Here is a 23,375-nt window from a genome sequence, read left to right on the forward strand (position 1 = left end):
CCATACATAGATCATATCGGTCCAAATACTATTTCTATTTTTATTTTTTGCACATACAATAATAGTAGATAAATAAATAAATAAAAACCCTCGCTGCTAATCCAATCATTCCCTCCGTGGGGACACAAGCGAGAAACACCGTAATGAGAAACTGGTGGCTAAATAACCGTGATGGTAATAACAGTGGGAGCGTCTCTCAGAGCAGGCGTTTCGACTCTGGTGACACACAACCATTAGGTATTCATGAAAACAGATGTTGCTTGGCTCGTAAGCTCATTGGCCCAAACACCCCCTGAAAAACGCCAGAATGCTAAATGAATTTCCCAATGGAACTTGTGTTTGATCCCACGCCAAGAAAGTATGGGGATATTTTCATGCTATACTATACTGAGGGAGAGGGGGAGATCGTTGGCGCAGGGGGATGAGGTGGTGAAAGATCTCCCCCCCCGCGTTTGCAGTCACCGTATTCTTTGCCTCATGAACTCTTCATCACCAAATCACATCTCCTCTCTTCCTTCTCATATCTACAGACGTGACGTTCAGAACGGAATGAAGAAACAAATTCCTATTAGCTTAATAGAAAAGTGAATTTGCTGAAGCGTTCTCATACCAGCAAGCACTCCTAGTGGCTTATCACAAGCTAAGCAGGCAGGGCTTAGAATAGATGGGGGGGGGGTTTACAACTATAATATACAGTACCGTATATGATTTACTGTACGAGATATTTGATTTAAAAAATAGATTTGTGTCTCAGAAGTGAATTCATACTTTTTAATTTGGTTTATTATTTATGTTTATTGTTTTTTCCAGTAATTAGTTTTCAGTACGGACTCAGTGGCACATTGGTACTTTCTGCTCATTTTTCTTTTCACACTTTATTACGAGACATATTTTCTCAACTATTAATGTCAAAAGGGAACCTTATTTACTGTCTGCTGCAGTTTTCAGCATCCAGTTGCTTTTTTTTTTTTTGCTTTTTTTTTCTGAAAAGGGACTAACTTTTGAGAGTGGTTGGGCAACAATCTAGACAAGAAATTTCTTTGAAATGGTTTATGTTGTCTTTTTTGAGTCTTGTCTTAAAGGTTTTGGACTATATATCAATATGTATATTATTTTCATGGTCCATTTTGTTGCTATGTTGACTACAGAATATTACGTAATTTGGTTGACAATGAAATTGGAAGATAACCTTAACTAAATCTCAACCTTCGGTCCTTTTACATGTCCGACTTTCAAAGGAAGGTAAATCACTCATTCACGTCTCGTTTTTTTTGCTGTGTCCATCCTTGTACTTGTCTCTAAAGTGTGAAGTCACCTGAAAACTCCCAAGAAGAGGATGATGAGTATCCTTTGTTCACTTTATTTTCCATACCGATTGATGTTACCGGGTTCATCCTCACAAATATCTTCCATTTAGCCTGCTAAAGAATTGACCAGAACTGGTGGTTTTCGAGAGACAGAGTGAAGAAGATAAAGTGGAAGAAGAACAGGCTTTAATAGACAATGTTGTTGATGGATGCGATTATGGCCTCTTCATGCTGCCCATCTATTCTCTATAGATTCCAGATGATAACGGTGCTTAGATCGTTTCTTTTCCCTCCCCCTGCCTCACTCACAATCTTTTTTACCCTCACTTCCTCTACTTTTCACCCCTTTTTTGAACATCCAATTTCCATGCTCCCATTTTTGAACTTTTCTGTTTCTGTTTATCTACTCTTTCTCTCTGTGGCCTTGTTCTTTCACTCTGGTCTCCCTGTTCTTTGCTCTCCAAAACCCTGTGTGCTTTCTTTGATTCCTTTCTCTCCAGAACGCCATCTTCTTCTCACAATACCTTCCCCTCTGCCCTCCTCATTTGCTACACAGGGAGCCAGAAAACCACATCACAAATCCAAGGTCTGCCTTTCTCCATCTAAAAAAAGCCGCAGTCTATCCTTACTATCTCGTTCTCCTTACCACAGTCTCTCATCCTTTCATGAACATCATCCCTGTGTGCTTCTTTACAGTTTACAATAGTGTTCTCATTTCTAAAGTGTAGGAAGAAAAAAAAAGCCCCCCCCCCCCCCCCCCCAATGGGTGGTACATGTTTGCCTCAAAACACATTAGCAGTGTCGAATAAAATGCTTTGACAAATGACAGGAGACTAACAGTGGGGATCCTGCTGGTCATTCAGCCAGCCAGCAGAAGCACTGGAGTGCGCTCCACCACAACACCGAGGCTCAAAGTGAAACCAATCCTCCAATGCCATACAATATCTCCCTTAATCTTACTCAAGCTCCGCTCATTACACACTCAGCATGGGCCGGAGACAGGCAACACAGGGAGCTGTGCGGCTGGGGTTTGTGAGCCAACTGTGTGCGAGCATGTGTGCCGGCGCAATGATGTGGTATCGCTATCACTGCAAGACGGAGCCACAGTAAGAGGGTGTGTAATACGGCATGACATTGTACGCAGATCAAGTCGATTTATAGTCCGTATCATCCCTTCCAATAAGGGGTACAACCATAGAAAATGTTAATTTCCACCTCCATAAACAACCATGATAAGCATCGATGTGATGTCAGCATGTCTGTGTGATTGCGTAAGAATCTGTGTACTCTGAAACTTACAGTGACTTGAACTGCTGCAGATTTGCGTACATGTGGTGCCATATGTGTAGGAATATAAATTTGTACGTGCAAAAGAAACTGGTTCTGCACGAGTCCCTGTTTTTATGTCAGTAGTAAAATCCCCTAACCATGATTCATTCATCACCTCTGCCACGAGAGCTGATGTCATCCTGAGTAAATTCAGACAATCCTAATTGTGCAGGGTGATAATGCATGCACATAAAAAGCCAACGTATTTCAACCTGCAATAATACCCTGTGTAATCCAACAACTTTTCAGCACTCTCCTGTATCCAGCTTATACTCAAGGACGTGTGGAGCAAAAGGCTCTGCCAGAAGCCATGGGGTTGATCTGAAAAATACAGTCAAAATCGGAATATTTGTGCACAAAGACACATCCAGTGCTGAGCAAAAATCTCTTCTCTGCATACATTGTTCTCTAAAGGAACCATGTGCGCATACACGTGTATACAGACTCAACCCAAATCAGCAGACTGGAGTGCTGGAGTGGTGCGGCTCCCATTCTGCCAGTTCAGTTTTATGTCTCGGCTTTGATACAAATCCACACAGCATGGAAGCTCACTCCACCACCTGAGGTATCCGTGTGTGTGTTTACGTATGTATATGTGTGTCTGTATATGTGCGTTTCTGAATGACTAATCCACCACCTGTTTGTGAGAGTAGAAAGCCAAACTCCAATCCACTTCCAGAAGATGCACTTGAATGTTTGTATTCAGCATTCAAAGCATTCTTTTCTTGTGTGTGCATGCACAAGCAATGCATGTGACTGTGTATCTCGCGTGTGTAATCCATTCAGTTGAGGCTGTTCCTCATTAATCAATTTCTTGAGAGGCAGCTTTGGGAATGCAGCCTCTCCTTAACTCTTCCACATTAAAAATCTCACTGAGCTCCTTCCTTCCTTCCACCAGCTCACATAACCCACCTTCTGGCCAGATCAGGTCACGCACAGTCACAAGGTAACACACACTGACAATCACTGGCTTGAGTCAAACACATGGTAAAATTATTATATTGTTCATCTAAACATAAAAAAGTGGGGTTGTCATTCAAATCCTAGCATCACAAGGGCCATTTGTTTGGGTGCAAAGTTTGCATGAATGATCTAAAGTGTGGAACAATGGCAGATGGTCGCATAGAGCAAAGAGCGTATTTTAAAATCAGACAATTGAACACCTCTGAAAGCCATGGGCCAATCTGCTCCACCATATGTCCTATAAGCTAAACTTTTCTCATTTCTGGTGAACCCCATGGAGAGAACATGACAAATGCAGCAGAACAGTTATCTCTTCCGACATCCCGACAACAAGGAAATAAACATGAACTGACAGCCAATCAGATCGCCCATCTGCTGTTCTGCCTCGCAGTGGTTGGACTGCTCGACAAATGATGAAGGAATAATATCTGTGAGGGACACACCCCGAAGATGGCGACAAAGGGGTGTGAGGGGCCGGGCTGAGGAAAAGGGACGAGAGAATCTGAATGCAAGGAAAGTGGAATGGGCAGCAGGATGGCAACCTTGGCTTATTGGAGTGGTGGAGACATGCAATGCAGCCAGGCAGGGAAGACCGGGAAATGTAATTCAGGGAGGCTGTCTGGATATGACATCTCTGGGAGCTATTCAATCTGCAGCCAAACCCTCAAGTGGTGCCTCGCCTGGCATGGTGGCAGGGAGGTTACAACTGTGAGCGCACTGCCTGTCAACCCCACTACACCCTCTGTGGAGGAGAAGGAGAGGAGAGGCAGAAGGGCAACAGAAATACGAGAATGACAGAAATATATTTATATCCTGACAATGTAACTAAAAAGGTGCAGCCAAAAATAAACAAGATTTAAAGGGGGTGGGTAAATATCTGAAGGCAGAGCCAAAGCCCAGAGATGGAGCCACAATGAGAGGGGGTTCAGCGGAATGAATGGGGAGAAAGTACGAGGAAGGAAAGGCGGAGCGGGTGAGAAAGTAATCCAGGCGCCGGCTGTGATTCTTCTCTGTCAAGCATGGCCCATGCAGAACAGTGGTAATTGACAACCGTGGCTGACGTTATTTCTCGGACCACTCTATTCATTACAAACCCAAAACAATCCCCCCCCCCTTTTATTGTGCCTTAAAAAAACATATTAAGCGACTGCACAGCAAAGCACTGTATGTAAAGCATGTCAAAAAGAGGATGTGACATATTATATATCATTACACTGTACAACAGACTCACAATGTAGGAGCTTTTGGTCAAAAACTGAAGTGGTCAGACAGAGTGCAGTAAATTTAATTCTTGGAAGGAACACCTAAAAGAAGAAATACAGCAATTTAGGATATATGATAATCACCTCCACAAACAAACAAAGCAATTAAAAAGTAAACAAAGAACTAAATCAATGACTGCATGCAAGTGAACCTTAAAATTAGAAAGTCCAATAATAAATGAAAGCTCACCAAAACTGAAGATGCAGGGGGCTTTAGCTAAATAGTTGTTAGTCACACTCTCCTAGTTTTAAGTGGCGGGTTTGAAGGGTTCTTCTTCTTATTTGGAGCAAATTCAATATTCAGTAGTCCATTCATAAGATCAACACCTGGCCGAATGTATTAAAAAAGACAAAGCTGTAACTGAGAAAAATACATGAGACGTGTTGATTTTTGTATCCCTCTTGAGTGTGATTTGATGCATCATTTGTTCAAACTACCCTTTTCAATAATGCTCATTTTGCAGTCCTGGACTGAAGCGATGAAGTCAGAGTTTCAGGCTGAGTGGATATTATGCTGGCTGTGGACACTGGACATGCTCCAAACAAACACTAGGAAATTAATCAAGCAAAGTCAAGGCCTAACATTCATAGTTGTAGGGCTGAACTCACACAAGATGTATAGTTGAAGTTCATAATGTGCCCTCGGTGCATCTGTTGTAGGCCGAAAGCATGGTGATATTGGGTTGTTTGTGTATACTGTATTTCCTCAGTCACACTTTTTGTGTTGCTTGGCTTGCCATGCGACTTATAACAAGAAAGCAACTTACATATCAGAATGTAAGCTTACTTACCATCTGGAGCTCAGTAAAGGGCACTGTGTTACAACCGGATGCTGCGACTGCAGCTCAGACAACCTTCCATTACTACCGTGTTTGTCAAGCGTGAGCAAATTATTGCCAAAAAGGAAAAAAAGCTCCACAGCTAAATATTAACAAAATAATTCTAAAATATGCGGCAGCAAAATAAAACAGAGCATCAGAAAGTGATGTGAAGAGAGTGTTTGTAAAACTTTGAAAGGGCTGGGAAATAGTAGCGGAACTGGTGCTGTGACAAAGAAAACAAAAAAAGGCTAATCAGGGGCTAAAAAGACGGCACCAGGAGCTGGAGTAATGAATTTACGGATGAATTCTCAAACTCATCAACGGTGCAGTTAGGTCTCAGCATGGAAAAATAAATCTGACTTACTCCAGTGCTCCAGTCCAAAAGATACGGTATACCTATACCACAGGCTCAACATGAACACGCTCCAGTCCACCAAATACGAGCAGGAAATGGTTTTTGGCGTTTAACTCAACCAATTTTATGAACCATGACAGCGGGTGGGAATTTTCTCTCTTCCTCACAGATTGAGAAGTTTGTAGAAACGTCCCTACATTGTATGAGTGATGGAGTACACCTCTTTGGCCATTGGTCGGATACCTCGAGACATCAGCAGCGGTGATGGCAGTGTGGATGGATCAGACGATTTAGAAAAAGATGTGTAAGTTGGTGCGACGTGATACCAGAGTTTTACTTTGTTAGTATGGGCGATGTGAGAGTAGTCGAGGTATGCGCCAGTGCTCACAATAAATTGACCAATTTCCTCTTGGTGGACAAATTCACCATATGAACCCATCAAAAAAAACATGTATTCATTTCACGGCTTGAAACAAGGACAAGTTGTGGAATCGTTACATTCAGGTGGAGTATAGGAGACTTTATTTAGACGTTATTTTGGACAGGTATTGTTGCCCATTTAATTTATGACATCGAGTCTGGAATAAAATATCTACATTTAAATACAAATGTTGATATAACCTTGTTGATGGCTAGGTTATATTGCTGATTGATTTTTTTTAATACAAAATAAATAAGACGTTTTAATTCACCTGCCGACATTAAAACTTGCCAATATTTTTTCGGGGATGAATTGTAACATTGTAATCGACTTCAATCGGATAATGACATAATTTCATAACCTAAAAATGTAGCCTAAGGTCCTCTGGCAGGTTTCTGCATATGATACCAATGCCATTTAAATTTGTCTCAATTACACTTAGAATAAACATAAATGTGCATTTCGATATAATAACTGAGAAATCGTTATCATAATGTCTTCTTGAAAGCGTTAAAGATTAAATCATGTTGCATGGGGAAAGGCCACAGATCTTTCCTGCTGGTCCACTCATGAAGTTCTTTCTCCGCTGGGGAGGCCAACGATGCATTTGGAAAATCACTCATCTACAGTTTAAATTACCTGAAGAAGCGTGGCCAAACTATCACGGCAGCATCATAGTTTGGCCACGTTTGTTCATGCGTCAACCTCTCTGGTTTGTTGAGAAGCTGACTGGAAAGTGCCAGTTCTTTGGACGTATTGTTACGGAGCAAAATTCCTGAAAACTGTATGGGGTCACTAATGTGCACACCAATATTTTTGCAAACTAAAATGTTTCCATGACTTCTGACAGAAACTGCCTTGTTTACGGTGAAATGACATCATGAGACCGAATTGGAACTTTTTTCTTTTTGGAGCCAATAGTTCAGATGCTGCCATTCAGCGCCATTCCCAGTCCTCCGTGTCCATTCAGTCCACCTTTTTGTCTTTCCAGCTGGTTTCCTGATCCAATAGCAGTTCCTGAAGAATCTTATCAGTCAAGTTATGACTTCACTGTCTAGTCCTTGCCAGTCACCATTCAACCTCCGAGATGGATGATTACAGCACATTATTGGACACAGCTCAAAATATCTTTTATCATGCCCATTCATTCACACATGCATACAGATGGAGAAATTCGGAGACGCACAAAGACGCACAAACAGAATCACTCACCCTCCCTTGCTCTGGCGGAGACACACTCATCTACCATTTCATCCCAAAGAGACTGTACGCATTCAAACAAACAGAGGAGACGGTTATTGTCCGAATGCAATTATCTTGTACTGTCCATCTCGTTGACTGCTGTGGGACAAAGGGCCCTCTGTTGATGGGGCTAGCAGTGTGTGAATAGGAGGTTAGACATCCTTGGCCTTTTCCATGACTGTGGACATTCAATCTGCCATCCACACATCCCAGTGGATCTGATAACACTAAACAAACCCCAGAGAGAGGGGGGGAGAGAAAAAGCCAGACGCTAATGGCTTCAGTATTGTGTGTAAATCCTCTCTTATCTTTCTGCTCTCTATGTTAAGAGACTGGTCAAGGGCAGTGGGAAAGAATAAACTCTATAACCACAGTGTTGCCTGCCACTGTTCACCTCAATGTAAACAGTTTAGCGTAGGACACGACGTGCAGCGGTGAGCGCTCGCTGAAAAAAAAAAAAATAATTATAATTTCATAAATGAAACAAACACTTCTACACACACACATATGCTCAATACACAAAGCTCAGTATTCAGACTAGTGCCAGAAAAGGCTGACCTGGCATTAGGCTGCAGCTAATTATTCTCAGCCTCTCAGATTCTCCCATTAGACTTCATCTCAAATACGCACACGCGAACACACACACACGCGAACACACACACACACACACACACACACACACACACACACACACACACACACACACACACACACACACACACACACACACACACACACACACACACACACACACACACACACACACACACACACACACACACACACACACACACACACACACACACACTAATTGTGGCGCTGATTCTCTCTTTAGCGCTGTCTTGTCTGCGTCTCGTGGCGACAGAACAGTAAGAGGGAGAAAATGAGAAGAAAGGTAAAAGGAGTGAGGACGGGAAGAAAAGAAAAGACATGAAGGATTATCCTCCTAATCCCCCCGTCAAATTATAGGGGAGGCTTAGCTCCTAATACATTAAGAGTACAGTAGGAACCTGCCCCCCCCCCCCCCCCCCCCTTTTTTTTTTTTCCTTCTTCACTTTGCCACTCTTCCTCTTACATCCCCCACAGAATTTTAGGGCTGGGCCTTTCTTTAAAATAAATAAACAAAAAAAACAATAATTGTTCTACCTCAGGGCCAGTGACAGCTACAGGTGAGAGCCATAGTAGTTTTAAGGTATTGTATTAATCAGATTACCACCGGTGAGATCAGCAGGAGGAGAAAAATATTTCTTTGAATGTGACATATATTTACTGTCACTTCAAAATAAGCTCCAAAATAAGGTAAAGAGGCAACACACCTGGTGAATGAGCCAATCCATAATGATATTGTGCAAAAGGCAACTAATATCTAAGAAACACACACACTGACACCAAATGTGAACAGAATCAAACCAGGAATATTCTCACTGTGAGTATCAACCATTATACTACTATGCATGATAGTTATTTGTAAATTTCCAGATTTCTTTAAGAGCCTTCACTACATGGATATACTGTATGTGGAATAAATGCCCCGATATTGGTTGGAATACAACTTACTTGTTCCTGTTTAAGCTCTTATGTCTTAGCGAAATGGAGACGTAAATTACAGATGGACATGAGTGACCCAACAGTACAAGATATGGCTGATTAACAACCAAACTTGTGATCGTTAGGACATCATCATCATTTAAAAAAAAAAAAATGTTTTAAACAACAAAAAATAGGCCCTTTACCTATGTCAGACTACTGAGTAAGCACTTTAAAATTTGCACTTTATGGTAGGTATTTAGAAAGAATCATTTTATCATCTTTGTCTTTGTTTTACCGTATCGTTTTTATTTGTAACCTTGTATGGTTTTCTGTGGGACAACGGATGGAAATTAGCCTTGTGCTCAACCCTGCATGGATACGGTAACCTCATGAAGAGATGGCTTGTTCACTATTATACAATGTCCAGTCCAAAAAAGAACAAATAAATGAAATGAAACTCAAAACACACAGTCAAAACAATCCACCAAAAAAAACTATGTTTCTGTTGCCTCTGTGTACAGAAATTTATTGTCATTTATTTATTCTCCGTCATCCGAAATACACTTTTTGCACATGCATACAGGTGTCTCCAACCACAGTAGTTTATCCTACAGTCACACTCTATACTGATTTCTACGCACGTTTGTAAATATGAAATAGTTCTTAATGGTAGGTGGCAGTATATACAGGTTTAATTCAATGTACCGCAAACTTGCAAGTAACCTCTAATCATGAAAGAGCGATAACTCCCAATTTGGACTGTTTATTTAATCCCTATGCACGCAGAAACTTGTATCAATCATCGTGGCACAGTCTGATATTTAAGGAGAAACCCTAAACTGAGGCATCTCTACTCCAGCCTACAAAACAAAGGGAGGGAAAAGGTCTGGAGCAGCAACAATGGCCCGAGAGCTGAGGCTTGGTGGAGTTGGGTGACACCTTTTCGACAGGTTTCAAGCCTGTGAGCTGTCAGAAGCTGGCAGTCTGGCTGTCTTGGTTGTAAACTGACAGCAAATTCAAGGGTCCCTTAGGTTGCTTCCCTTGGGAAAAGATCGGTCACGCAGTTGCTGCTACTCATTTGTGGCTCGGACATGACAGTAGAAGGGGAAAATAAAGTGGATAGAAGAGGATTTGAACATCAATGTGTTGCCAGCACACAATAACTGTCATTTCAAGTCACTGCGGAAGAAAACCTCAAACGTCGACCACCGCAGGTAAATTATGGAGAATTCATGCGCTTGACTTGCATGCATCCTTCCCACGCAGATTTCCACGCCCTAAGCGTACGTGACGGGAGCAGGTGCTGGATGTAATGAGTTTGTCTACAAGCTGTTATAAAAATGACAACTGGGAGTGTGGCCTCGATCACAGGCAGATCCACCCTCTCTCCTTTTTCTTTTTTTTTTGGTAGAAGTACACAAAATCAGCTCCAGCTACTTTTCGTCCTGCATACTCGGGGTGCAACGGTACAGGTAGCCCAAGGTTTGGCCTGAACCTCGGATTTTGGGCCACGGTTTCGGTTTGGTTTTCGAGGGGGTTGTTTTTTCCGCTGCCGTTGCCTTCTCGAGTGCCGTTACAGCCGTGTGCTTAACACTGGAGATGCATGCTCATATTACTTGTGTTTCCTTTTTACGTATGGAACATGTTTCGAGCAGCAATTGCCCACTACTTATTGTAGTGGGCAGATGTTCTCCCGTGTGTGACAGGAAAGTTTATACGGGAATTAATGACACCAATCTGCAGCATCTTGCAATTTGCGCCGAAAAGTCTCGGCTCAAGGACACGATCCCACTGCCAACTACTCGAGCTGTAATTCACCCCATCTCATCCTTTCAATCACTTCCACAATCTGCCCATCGGTAATTCATCCACAGGTTCCCCACTCTCACTCTCGCACCACCCTTATCGGACTCATCATCAGACTGTGTGAGACGGTATAATTGACAAGTACAAGGGAAGAAGACGGATCTTTTCGTGTTCACAGCTGACATAAATGGTGGCCAACTGGGAACAATTATTGAAGATACACTATAAGACATAGCACAAAAGGCAAAACAAAAAAGTATTGCAATATATCAAATACACAAAAGATGTACTGCATTTAAAATACATTTATCTTCTTTTTAGAACATTTCAACCCACATCATTCTGAGGGAGCGTCACATACGTATAAAGAAATGATAACCTTGAAAAATAAATGCACGGCCACCAGATGCTCTTTGTTATACGTCAGTGAGGGAAACCTTATTAGATGGAGGAAGACAGAAGAATCTTTATTTCTTTCTTTCAAAAAGTCTTCCATCACCTTACGCCAGAATGTGGTCCACCTCACAATGCTTTTGCAACATGTCAATTTGCATTCCTCCATCCTGCCATCCTGCCATCCATTCATCCGTCTATCCAACTGAAAAAATCCCCTCAGCCTCTCCCTCCATTCATATCGCTCCATCTGTCCATCACCGCTCATTACTCTCCCCAATTTCCACTGCCTCCTCTGTCATATTTGTGCAAATCCATCCATCTTCTTCAATAAACACAACAGAAGCAGCAGGATGTAAGAATATATGAATTTCCTTGAGATCAAACAAAAAACGCTTGCCGTTTATTGACATGCATCAACCGCAGTGAAGTCATTAGGGCTTTTCGTCGAGGGTCTTGTGAGGCAAAAGCCGAAAGAAAAGTCATTCGATACAGTCTCCACAGTTTGCCACACTTTCTTCAGTTACTTAAGGTGGAATTTCTTTCAAACGGCTCGGCAATATAAAACTTACAAATAAAGTGAAATCACTGCGGATGAATAAGTCAGAAGCGTCTTTATATGCGAGTTCAGGGTGAGTCTTATTGATTGGCTATAAACTCAGGAAACTGCACATGCGGGCAATTTCTAATTCATATGTATTCATTTCAGGGGAAAATGTTTATACATGAGCTATATCGCTATACAATTCCTAACATCTCCAAAGGAATGCTAGTTTAACCTCTCTGTCTCACATAGACACACTCTCAAGTCTCCATAGTGTGGAGAATTAGTCTAAACAGACAAAGGGCTGTTTATCCTTGGCTTTATCTGCAAACTAATCCAGACAAACACAAGAAGCGTGGAACATCCCAACTACCTGTGGCGACTTGATCTGATAAAAGTCCCCACCCAAAAAATTCCCCTTCGTGCAAAACCAACTCATCATCTCCAAACGTGAACAATGTATCTTTCCCTGAAAACTAATTTCCCTGTGAAAATGGGGTTTTAAGTCTTTCGAGCCTCCTTTTAGATTCTAATAAACTAATTTCAAGGCCGATGCCGTGAGAGGCTTATTTCAATTTCACAAGGCTTTGTTCAAATTTGTTTTACATTATGATGCTCGTGGGCCAGGAGGAAAAGGAAGCTTGTGGTTTGGCTGTTTTGATTTAATGTATTCAGGTATCTTGTTTTGTCGTTTGAGGCCCCCCCACAACGTGAAGACAAAAAAAAAAACAGAAAAGAATTAATATAAATAAACGTATTATTTATGTGTTGGTTGATCTGCCAACCTGATGCGGGGTATAGTTCCTCTAAACAAAATAAGTGTATATTCATGTTTCCGTGTTTTTAGAAAAGCCTACCCACACTGTTGGAAAGAAGCCCATGTCTTTACGCACCAATGTAAGACAAGTCTTTCCATTAAATAATATTTTCGCTGCACATTACAGCAAAGTAAATCTCGGTAAACCCAATGATTATTCTCACTATTTTCCAGTTGGCCTGAATAAGCCAGGCAGCCTCGTACCAACTGTTGTAAGCCTCCAACAAACAAATAAACAAACACACAAACACACACACACACGGAGTGAAAGTCGGAAAAGTTTATCCCTGTCTGTTTGTTGTGAGTTGACAATAACAGCTACAGAGATGGATTTCTTCACATGAAAACAACAAATGATGGAAAAAAAAAAGTGAACGAGTAAAGTTGCGGGCACAACAAAAACCTCCCGAGGAAAAGCAGTAAGTGCAAAAACTGTGGTTAAGATACAGGGTGCAGAGCGGTATAATAGTAATTGCAGCCACTAATGACTATAATAACATACCTTAACACTGGGCTGCTCAACTCTGGGCTGCATTTGCTGATTGCAATCATTGTTAATTGCACGTGTTTGAGCCAATTAAGAACAGTAGCAATTTCAACTGTTGCTGCTCAGACGAGGCCCGTCCCATTGTGGAAAAGTTTTCAGAATATCAATGCGTAAATAGATTTGCATTAACGCATACTGTGGGGGAAAAATACCATTCCAACACAAAGAATAACCAGGGACAATCGATAACTTTAAAAAAAAAAATAAATAAATAAATCAGCATCATTAAGCCAGCTAGTGTTGGACCGGCCGTCCATCCCCTGCACGTGTCTGTGTTTTCATTCACAACCCTGAAATAATTAAGCGAGCCTCAAGCAGCCAGTCTTTCAAGGGAAAAGAGTATTGTAAGAACTGTTGTGGACCAAAACCTACATAATGACTTTCCAAGCCGGTCTTTTACCTTGGAGGGATAATCTGGTTCACAATAAACACACAATCAGCACAAACCCAAGGCTTTCACATTTCAACCGATAGGAAAGAATCCTTGATGTATAAAGAGGAAAAAAAAACATGAGTGTTTTAAAATAGATCAAACTTTTATGTTTCTGTTTTTTTTTCCCCTCCCAATGAAACCACTTCGACTCAGGTGTGACTTGATAATACAGTCAGTTCCTATCTCAGAACATTTGCACGGGTTTGCCATTTCATGAGTCTCAACATCTTGCAAATGTGTCACTTGAATTTTAAACACTTTTTTTTTTTTGAGGGGGTGAAACAATGTCAGTCATTATGCGGGTGCCCAGTGAGATAAGAGCTGTACATACACAGGAAACAAACCTTTCAGCACTTGATTGACACAGACTTTGAATCATGTCAGGTCAAAACATGACAACTGAGCTCTTACAGTGCAGATGGGTAAACAGTGGGATCTTGGCCTGTCCTCAGCAAAAGATGAATAGTTGCGATAATATCACCTGTCATGGTTGTCAGTGTCATGTGACCCTGGATTACAATGAAATAATGTTTTGATAGTGTCCCCCATGTCAAACAGTGCAGCGGGTTATAAACAGAAGCCTCAAGGGTGATCAACTTTAATGTTTTGGTCTCGCTGTTCACTGTGCACCTTGTCTCCAGCTAAATAAAACATATAAAGTGCTTTGGGAAGATGATCCACCCACAACTGATGCAAATTACCAGTTTTTCAGCCCACATAATTACAGATCACTGACTTACAGCAAACCGAATAAGTAATACCAACCTTGTTTAAGTAAGATTTCAGTTGAGACAAGAAAGTAGACTATATGCAATCATTCATATAGTTATATTAAGAAGAACATCGAAAAATAAATTGTTACAAGAGGTTGGCCTTGACATCCAAACACCAAAATCATGTTAAAAGGAAATTGTGGCATAATCTAAGACATTCCTGCGTTTTCTTGAAATGAGACGACAGTGAACTTTGGCCTCTTGCCAACATAATCTAATTATTTCATGGTTGAATTTAAGTTTATGTATGAGCTAAATTTAAAAAAAGAAAAGAAAAAAATATTCTCCAAGGTAACCTTAAAGCAGCACATTAACCAGAATGAGATAGATGTGCTCCAACCGGGCCAAATGCAAAGTTTCTCCTTTCCGTGAAAACAACAGTTATATTACAAAAAAACAATAATAATAATTTTAACACCACGGTAGCAGCTGTAGGCATTTAAACAGGTTTTTCCAGCAATAAGAGCACGGTCAGTCGGGTAGAACCGAGTCATGCCTATAAATACCTTCCCCCGCAACCCGGCCCGGGCATGATAGACCCGGCTGAACGAGCGAGACGCTGAGGTAACATGTCATTGCATAGAACCCAAAGCTGTTGACGTGCGTCCACCAGACTGCTGTGAAACAGTACACTGAAAGTTACACATGCATACTTGAATCATGACAGAATGGCTTTCTTTCTTATTTTTCTAAATGAGACCTTAATGCCTCATTAAGTTTCTCTTTGGCTGGAACAGAAACTATGTTGAAATGAGGAAATGTACTGTATACCTCGGCAGCGCTGCTTCAAACTAAAAAAGGTAATGTTCCAAACTCTGAGCGTTTTGCCAAGAGAACAAACCACAGTGCACTGTAATATAATTATTTGAATTATTTATCATTTCTATTATGTGGAATATTGAGCTTTAAAACTACAACAATAATCAACTGCTTTAAAAAAAAAAAAAAAGATACTGTAGATTTTCTGCTAAACCTTACATATTTCCTTATTTCATTTATGCTCCACGTACACACAAAATCAGATAACTGTGCTTCGAATCTTGTAAACGTTGCCACTTTGCTTCCGTTGCACTGAAAAGAGCATTTGGCAGTCAACCCAGCAGTGTGTGCCCCTCTCAATTACTGGCCAAATACCAAGGAGAAGAGGAAAGTTTTTTAAAGAGTAAAAAAAAAAAAAAAAAAAAGAAGAATGTCAACTCTGATAGTGAAGGCAAAGGAGAAACGCCAACACTGATACACATTGAGGGTTTCTTGAACACTTTCATTATTAGTTGTTCACTTCTAATCTGACAAGTATTGTCAAAGTGACTGGTGGTACTGCGCCAGGTGTCCGTATTCCAAGAGACAGAAATGTAAACAAGAGTACCGACAAAATTCATTGCACATATGCATATGTGTATTTATTATACGGCATTAAAGAGCCTTCAGCATACAAAGGTGTACTTTATTCGCCTCAAACTGTAAATATCTGAGGGCTTGCCTTTTAGAAATACTTATTTCATTTTTGATTTAAAAAAAATCATGATGAAGGGATAAATGCCAAGTTGAACTAATAATTATTTTTGCTAAAACTCAATTAACCCGCAAACAGAAGCATGTGCAACTGAATGTGGTGTAAGATCTGTGTGCCACTCTACAGACTGACCCAAAATGAATACGATGTACATTCCACTGTTTGGTTTCACGGACAATGTGATGGCCTTCACTCATTAGACATTTACGGCCGATGCATGACAATCACTCTCTTTCGCACAAAGTAAAAAAAAAAAAAAAGAAGTTAGCGGGTCTCAGGTGCCAATTAAAACTACTTCTGTAACCCTTTTTTTCAGCCGTATTCATTATTTCTTTTGAGGAATCGTTGGAGGCTTAGTCATTCCCTGCCCGTCGTCTGTGAGAAAGAACATTTATGTGCACGTTCGCTCACCGAGCTCCTCGAGGGAGCGGATCCTGAAGCTCAACCTGCTGCACACACGGAGCTCGCACACGCACAGACACTAACTGCCAGCAGCTATTTCACCATGCTCCTGAATGCCATTAATTCCTGTGCCACAACTCCTTAGGTTAGAAAACCGGTGACAGAAGCCACCTAAGTCAGAGAAATGTTCTTTCGCTCCCGTTCTCCGCGTCGACGTCCCTCTCCTTCCTTCCCTTCCTTCCATCCTTCCACCGACCATCCATATTCAACAGATCAAGGCATGAGGAATAGGGAGAGAAGAAGAGAGGGAGGGAAGAGGAAGTTGGGGAAGGGAAGCGGGGGTTGGTGTGGGCGATTGTAAATTCAGAACCGGCTCTTCTTGTTACGTTGGGAATGACCCATCATTTCACACTGGGCCAAATGGCATGAATTCATAAATATAAATAACAGCAGCAAATTCATCTTTTCAGGATGCTGTACAGAGGCACAGGCAGGGCCGCATTAGAATAAAGATGCCTTCTCTCTCACTATCGTTCTAGCCTCTTATTATTACCCACCACACACCCTTTTTTCTTCTTTATCAACTCCCCCATTTCTTTCCCCAGCCCCTTCTTCCTCATTTCCCGTTTCCTCTATCACTATATGCTTTTCTTTTGTTCTTTTTACAACCTTTGCATATCTACAGCGTGATGATTCAGAGTCACACAGTCGGTGGGAGCAGTAGATGAGTACACTATAGTACTTATTCTTGCTGGTTCGGGAGAATATGTATAACATGTAAGTCTTCCCACACAATATCCAATGCAGTTTTTTTTTTTGTTCTTTTTCTGTTTTTGTTTTCTATATTTTCCGGTGTATATTTTACTACTCTTTCTAACCCGGTTGAAATGAGAGGAAGTGACAGAGTGGGAAGGGTTTGGCCTGGGCTGCTCACAATTGGATTGATTAGCAGCTTGGCTTTCCCTCAGTAAAAACCAACGCATCACTTTGCTTTTTGTACAGCTCTTCAGGCCTTTTTTTTTTTTTTCCTACAGCAAATTTCCATCGTTTCTGTCGGATTGATTTCTCAATTCTCCACTTTTTTTGGGGGGGGGGGTGGACTTGGCTTGGCTTGGCAACAATCACTAAAAGGTACACACACAATCACCAGCCTGTGTGCTTGTACTTGTACGGACAGAAACACACACGGGACATTAGAGCAAGGGCAGATACAACTGATTAGTCAAACTACCACCTCTCCACACCACCAACGCTAATGGCTGCCACAGTAGTCAGAGATAAATATGCCCAATCAGAGACAATCACCAAGCAGGCTGAAGAGGCAGGTGAACTAATGACAAGGATGGAACAAAACGATGAAATCCTCTCACACAGCCTGACAGTCATTTGGCACCAGTGAAAACAAGTGCTTTTTTTTTTTCTTCCTCCAATGCATCAGGTGGGAGCAAATGACACCCACTCCCTCACTCTCTTGTTCATCCCTCCATCAAGCTCGTCCCTCACCGTCTCTCATTCTCTCTCCATTTCCATTTGCCACTTTTCCATAATAGAAACTCAAGCTGACGGAGAGTGGATCAAACAAATGTAAATACAGGTAAAGTGTGATATCAAGAATTATGCTTTTGCTTCTGAAAGCGTAGGAGGGCTGAACTACTCAATTAAATAAAGCATAAAGTAGTTGTACTAACAGCAGTAAAAACCTGATGAAAGTCTCAAACTGAAAAAAAAAACGTGTTGGACACAACAAGTATATTTTTATGTTTGATACTAAAAACAGACAAAAAAAGAAGAAAAATGGTGACTATGACTTCATATGGTTCGGCTAGGTCTATCATGCCAAAAATCTAAGAATGATGCTTATGGTAGTAAAGCTCGTGTGTCATAACTCTAAAATGAAGACGTTTATTCAAGTTGTACCGTTTTTAAGTTTGTAATAGCCAATGATATAATACCTGAAAGTAATGTAATGTCGGCATCGTTTTCCAATGTAATAAAGCCCAAAATGTAATAACATGCCATTAGTGTAATTACATATTTGATACATTATTGTGATAACATTTTGCCAATGGTGTAATAAGCCATAAAATGACAATTTAAAAGTATCCTGTCAACATGTAGTAACTGCAGCCAACAATATCATACATAAGTAGAGCTATATTTCTTGGAAATAAAAGGATTTTTGCAGTTTGATCTTGAAAACTAGGTATAATCAATGCAATATTTCATGACTTTCATACTACTTTATCACACTACATGCAAGTTATTACATTGTTGGCTTCATTGCATTTAGGATGGCCAGGATTATGTTACTAGTCGTTACAAAGTTGAACCAAACACTCAAAATGCCTCACAGTGAGGCCAAACCTGGAGTCAAACTGTGATCTGATCCTTCATAATTCTGGTTTGATATCTTTATAAACACACAACTATCAACTGTGTATTATGCTGCATTTAGAAGAGGTTTCAATCACTCTTTGGAGCAAAATTAGTTTGACAATCTTTTTTTTTGAAGGAAATCTGTCAGAGCCAAGTAAAAATGATGCTCTGTTCCGATCAGTCATCATGAAAACACGCCGCTGAGCGAGTTTCTACAGACAATTTGGCCAACTTCAATGTACCAATCTTAGATTTGGGTCCTCAGTAATGTGCGAGAGTGCCTTAAAACTGTAGGAAGAACAATTACGGCAATTTGTTTCCAATAAACTGCTTTCACTTTAATGGGCTACATGTTTGCCAACATATCAGCGCTCACAACACACATGTGCCCAACGTTACCCACGTTTCCAACACATCACTTGGTCTCTTGTAATTGGCAGGGCTCGCTGTAAAAGCTGCCCAGAAAGTAGTCCATAAGTGAACCTTTTCAGCCACAGAACCAGCACATTACTTGGGCCAACACATGTATCATAAACCCCCTCTTGAGTGAATTTATAATGGAAACACAGAGCACAAGTGAAAGAGGGGGAAAAAATGCACTTAAGAGCACTTAATCACAGATGTGGCTCCTCGGTTTAAATCAGAATCGAATGAGGAAAAGGTAACTCTATGGCACCATGGATGGACGAGCACTTTGCAGCGAGCAAAAAAACCCCGCATGAAGCCATTAATGACGAACGCCATACAGTCGTTCTTCTTCTCCCAGATTTAGAGCTTCAAGCTTTTCTTCAAATAATAACGGTAGAGAGTATGTTACAGAAAAAATGTCTTACCTGGGTGAACATGGCTGATCTACTCTATAAGATTTCAGCCGAGGGCAGCGCCGGAGATGATAACTCTCTAAGCCACATGTGACCTTTCTCTTTGGTGTGTGTAGGGTTTTTTTTTTTTCTCCCCAAACCCTCTTTTTCCACACCAGTGTTTTCCCTGAATCCGTAATTCAGATCGTTTGCTGCTACAGGCTTTTATGGAAAACGAGCACTGTTACATATCAAACAAAGGTCAGTACGTGATCGCCGAATATGTGAATGTGTGTGTGCCTGCATGAAAAATGAGGAGTCGTGTCAAACCACACGAAAAGGTCAGTGTGACATGTGTTTGAATGATCAGGTACGACTCTCCGTGAGTCAACGGCGCCTTCAATACGACCTAATATAATGACTGCATCTGCAACAGAACTCATTCACAGGATCAATACTGCCAATCACTGAACCACGAGCAGGAGCGGCCTCTCAACTACGCCACAATTAAGACGAGATTTTACAACGGCGTGCGCGACTTTGCATGTTGAAGATTTATTGGGCAGCAAATATGTAATGTATTCATATTTCAGAAAGTTTGTACACAAGTATTTGAGGGCATGTGCTGTTGTTGGAAAACAGTAGTTTCCAAAAAAAAAAAAAAAAAAGATTCTCCTGTTAGTTGAATCTTAATTTGAAGAGAAGACACCCTTGATAAAGATCATATGTGAGGCTGAACATGAACAAAATATAGTGCAGTTCAAACCTTCTTGTCTTATTTTTGGTGCACTAGTTTGGTGTTTTAAGCAGTTTTCTGGGTAGTCAACTTGTAGGTGTAACTACCTCTGATGATTGCTCTGCAAAACCACATTAAGGCTGAGGGATATGAGGCCATTTTGCAGAATTAAGCGCACCCAGTGGTATAAACACCATTTTCTTGTGATGGTTCTCGGATAGCTGCACACCCATACAACCCCTTTCTGTATACACTGCTAATTTAACTGTGTTGCAGTTAACACAAATCACTTTAGTTAAACATCAGCAAAACTTTATGGGAACTTCTGGAGCGTCAAATGCAACACATATTTACACCCTCGCTTCCATCCCTCAAAGAAATGGAGGCTTTTGGCATTGAAGAAGTGCCGTGCCACAGAAATGATACCCTAATTAAAGACGATGAAAAAACTAAAAATTAAAAGTGGATCACTCATGGACGGTGACAGCCGGTTGATTTGCATGTCTCAGTAATCAAGCGGCAATAATGTTTATATAAATTCCTTATTGCATGTATTAAATAGTGAAGTTATGAGTCTGAATTCCGCACATCGTGCACTGAAGGCAAGATTTCAACACGCAAGGCAACATGCTGACAACAAAGCAATGAGGTTACCTTGGAGAAGAAAAAAAGGCTCCAGCTTGAAGGTCCAGGGATCACTGCTGACACCTGAGTTTATTCTGATGGAGTCGAGACAAACTACTTTTATTGAAATGTCAAAAATGGTTGAAAGGGAAATAACGTTGACATGTGTGAATGAAGTCGCAATTGAGGCCACTGGCCAATGTCAACATACTGTGATGTTTATTTCTTGAACATAAGTATATCGACCAAACATACATCCCGCGGGGCGTACTTGCTTACTCCACTCCGGTTACCCCACAAATAAAAAGCGTGAAACTAGATTCACTTTATAATCTGCACAACATGACTGAAATCAAATTATAGAAGGTGAGCCGTATCCCTGTATGCTTCTCCAACCTGTTAAATTGCCTCAGCTCCTTTGGATTGGGTCCAAATGTCTCTTGGTTTTGCTGAATTATTCAATATAGGATATCCCTATACCTGTAGGCTCTTATTAGCCCTCATCACATACCAAGCCACTATTTTGTCACATGCAAGCGCAATGAAAAAAAAAGCACCACGAGAATAATAATTGGTAACTCTGGTAACTGGGCCGATAAGGCAGGTGGCTGACGTTTCACTGCAAGTATGAGAAAGTGGTTTCATCATCATGCAGATCAAAACAGCACACGGAGGACAGTGTGTTTGATGATGAGGGGTTGTGAAGGACCTAATAGCTGGGCATGGCTGGCGCTTATCAGAGAATAAAATATATCTTCTTTTTTTTTTGTTAAACAAGTGATGCATATGAAGGAGGTAGAGAAATGTCAAATCTTTGACGAACCAGAGTGGTTAGTATTTTACTTGTATTCCCTCAGTTTATGAGAGGTAGTCATATTGAAGGACAACTTGTTGAATCGGCCACATATTATACAAAAATCTGTCATATCAGAGGATATATTGCAAAACTAGTTCAATCCAAAATGCACTAACAACAATATATACATATTCAGTTGCTGGGGATCTCGTCCATGTTTTTTAATGTCTGTTCCTTTTGTCTAACAATGAATGAAAATAGTTATTTGACAGGATTAAAGTTGGATGTAACACTTGCGATGGGATCACTGCAACACAGCTTTATTGCACAGTCTGTATCTAAAATTAAGTCAACTGCTCTACGAAAAGCAGATACTGCGGTTTCACTTAAGTATGCTCACATAATATAAATACACATAGAAATACCTTCTGATAATCTATTGCAACTGGCCTTTGGACATGAGCAGACACTTTATATTATCCTCTCACAAAGTTTCTAGTGTCGTTACCCTCCGCTCCCGTTTGTGATCAGGTCCTTATTGACTATCATCTGGGCATTGACAACTCAAAAAAACGGTTTTGTTAAATTGCAATCAGCTGCACAAACACAACATAATTACATTGTCCTGAATAGTTTTTCAAACGGGCCATAACTTAGGATCATTGTCCTTCTCGATGAAATCAAGTGTCAGCCTCTTGGCACACGGAACGCAATTGCATTCACCCTGTTGCTGCTTTTTGCAATGAGAGGCCTTCATTTATCACGTGTCCACAGACACAGAGGGAGATCTGCTCTCTGCAAATTAACCATCCTGAAAAAGCCACTGTGCAACACCCAGACTTAAGAGATTTAGGAACAACAGGAATAACGTGAAAAAACTCAAAAAGCGAGGCCCCGGTCATTTCAACATAGACGGATTTGTGTTTCATCAGATTATACAGATCTGTTCAAAAACACCACCAATATATTTTCACAAACAGCAAAAAGTTCTGCTTTGCAGACTTTCCTGAGGGTTGCATATTGTTGTGAATTTTCTGAGGTTATGGTCATGAAACATGTATGCTTACAACCTGGAGCGCAGTTTTGGCTTGCGGTGCGCCGTTTATCTTCATCATTTCTCAGTCACCCACAAGGCTCGTGCTGCTGGGTCTACCAGGTCATTTGAAATTCTCTCTTTCTGTGGACATGTTTTTTCAGAGAGTGTTCTGCAAACTGATTTTGGCAAAGCAACAAAAAGTGATTTTTCTTAAGAATGTTTGCTGTTTCTCGGGGCCCAGTAATATGTTTATTTGCAAAATCACTTTAGTTCACACGGAGAAGTCGACTTTGAGCGGGAACTCTCAGCTCTTTGTGCCTATCCAACTTCTGAACCCTCCTAATCTGACACAAAGCTACTTAGAGAGTCAGTAAGGTTTTCAAACAAAGTTACAAACTGCCTCTCACCCATCCTTGCCTACTTTTAAGTTGCCACTATCTCAATAGTTCATCCTCTCCATCATTCCCTGCTCTCCCTCCGCTCTCTTTTACCACTTGGCTCCGTGGCAGCATGATGGAGTGGGGTGTCTGTGGAGAGGGAATGACAGTT

At 41.0% G+C, this 23,375-nt stretch overlaps 1 protein-coding gene across 1 annotated transcript in view; it reads right to left on the minus strand.

The window, feature by feature from the left end:
- fbxl17 (F-box and leucine-rich repeat protein 17) overlaps positions 1 to 23,375 on the minus strand; it is a 220,585-nt gene that overhangs the window by 79,271 nt on the left and 117,939 nt on the right. The gene's annotated exons all lie outside the window — the stretch shown is intronic.

This window comes from Lipophrys pholis (genome assembly GCF_963383615.2).
Source record: "Lipophrys pholis genome assembly, chromosome: 7".
NCBI lineage: Eukaryota > Metazoa > Chordata > Actinopteri > Blenniiformes > Blenniidae > Lipophrys > Lipophrys pholis.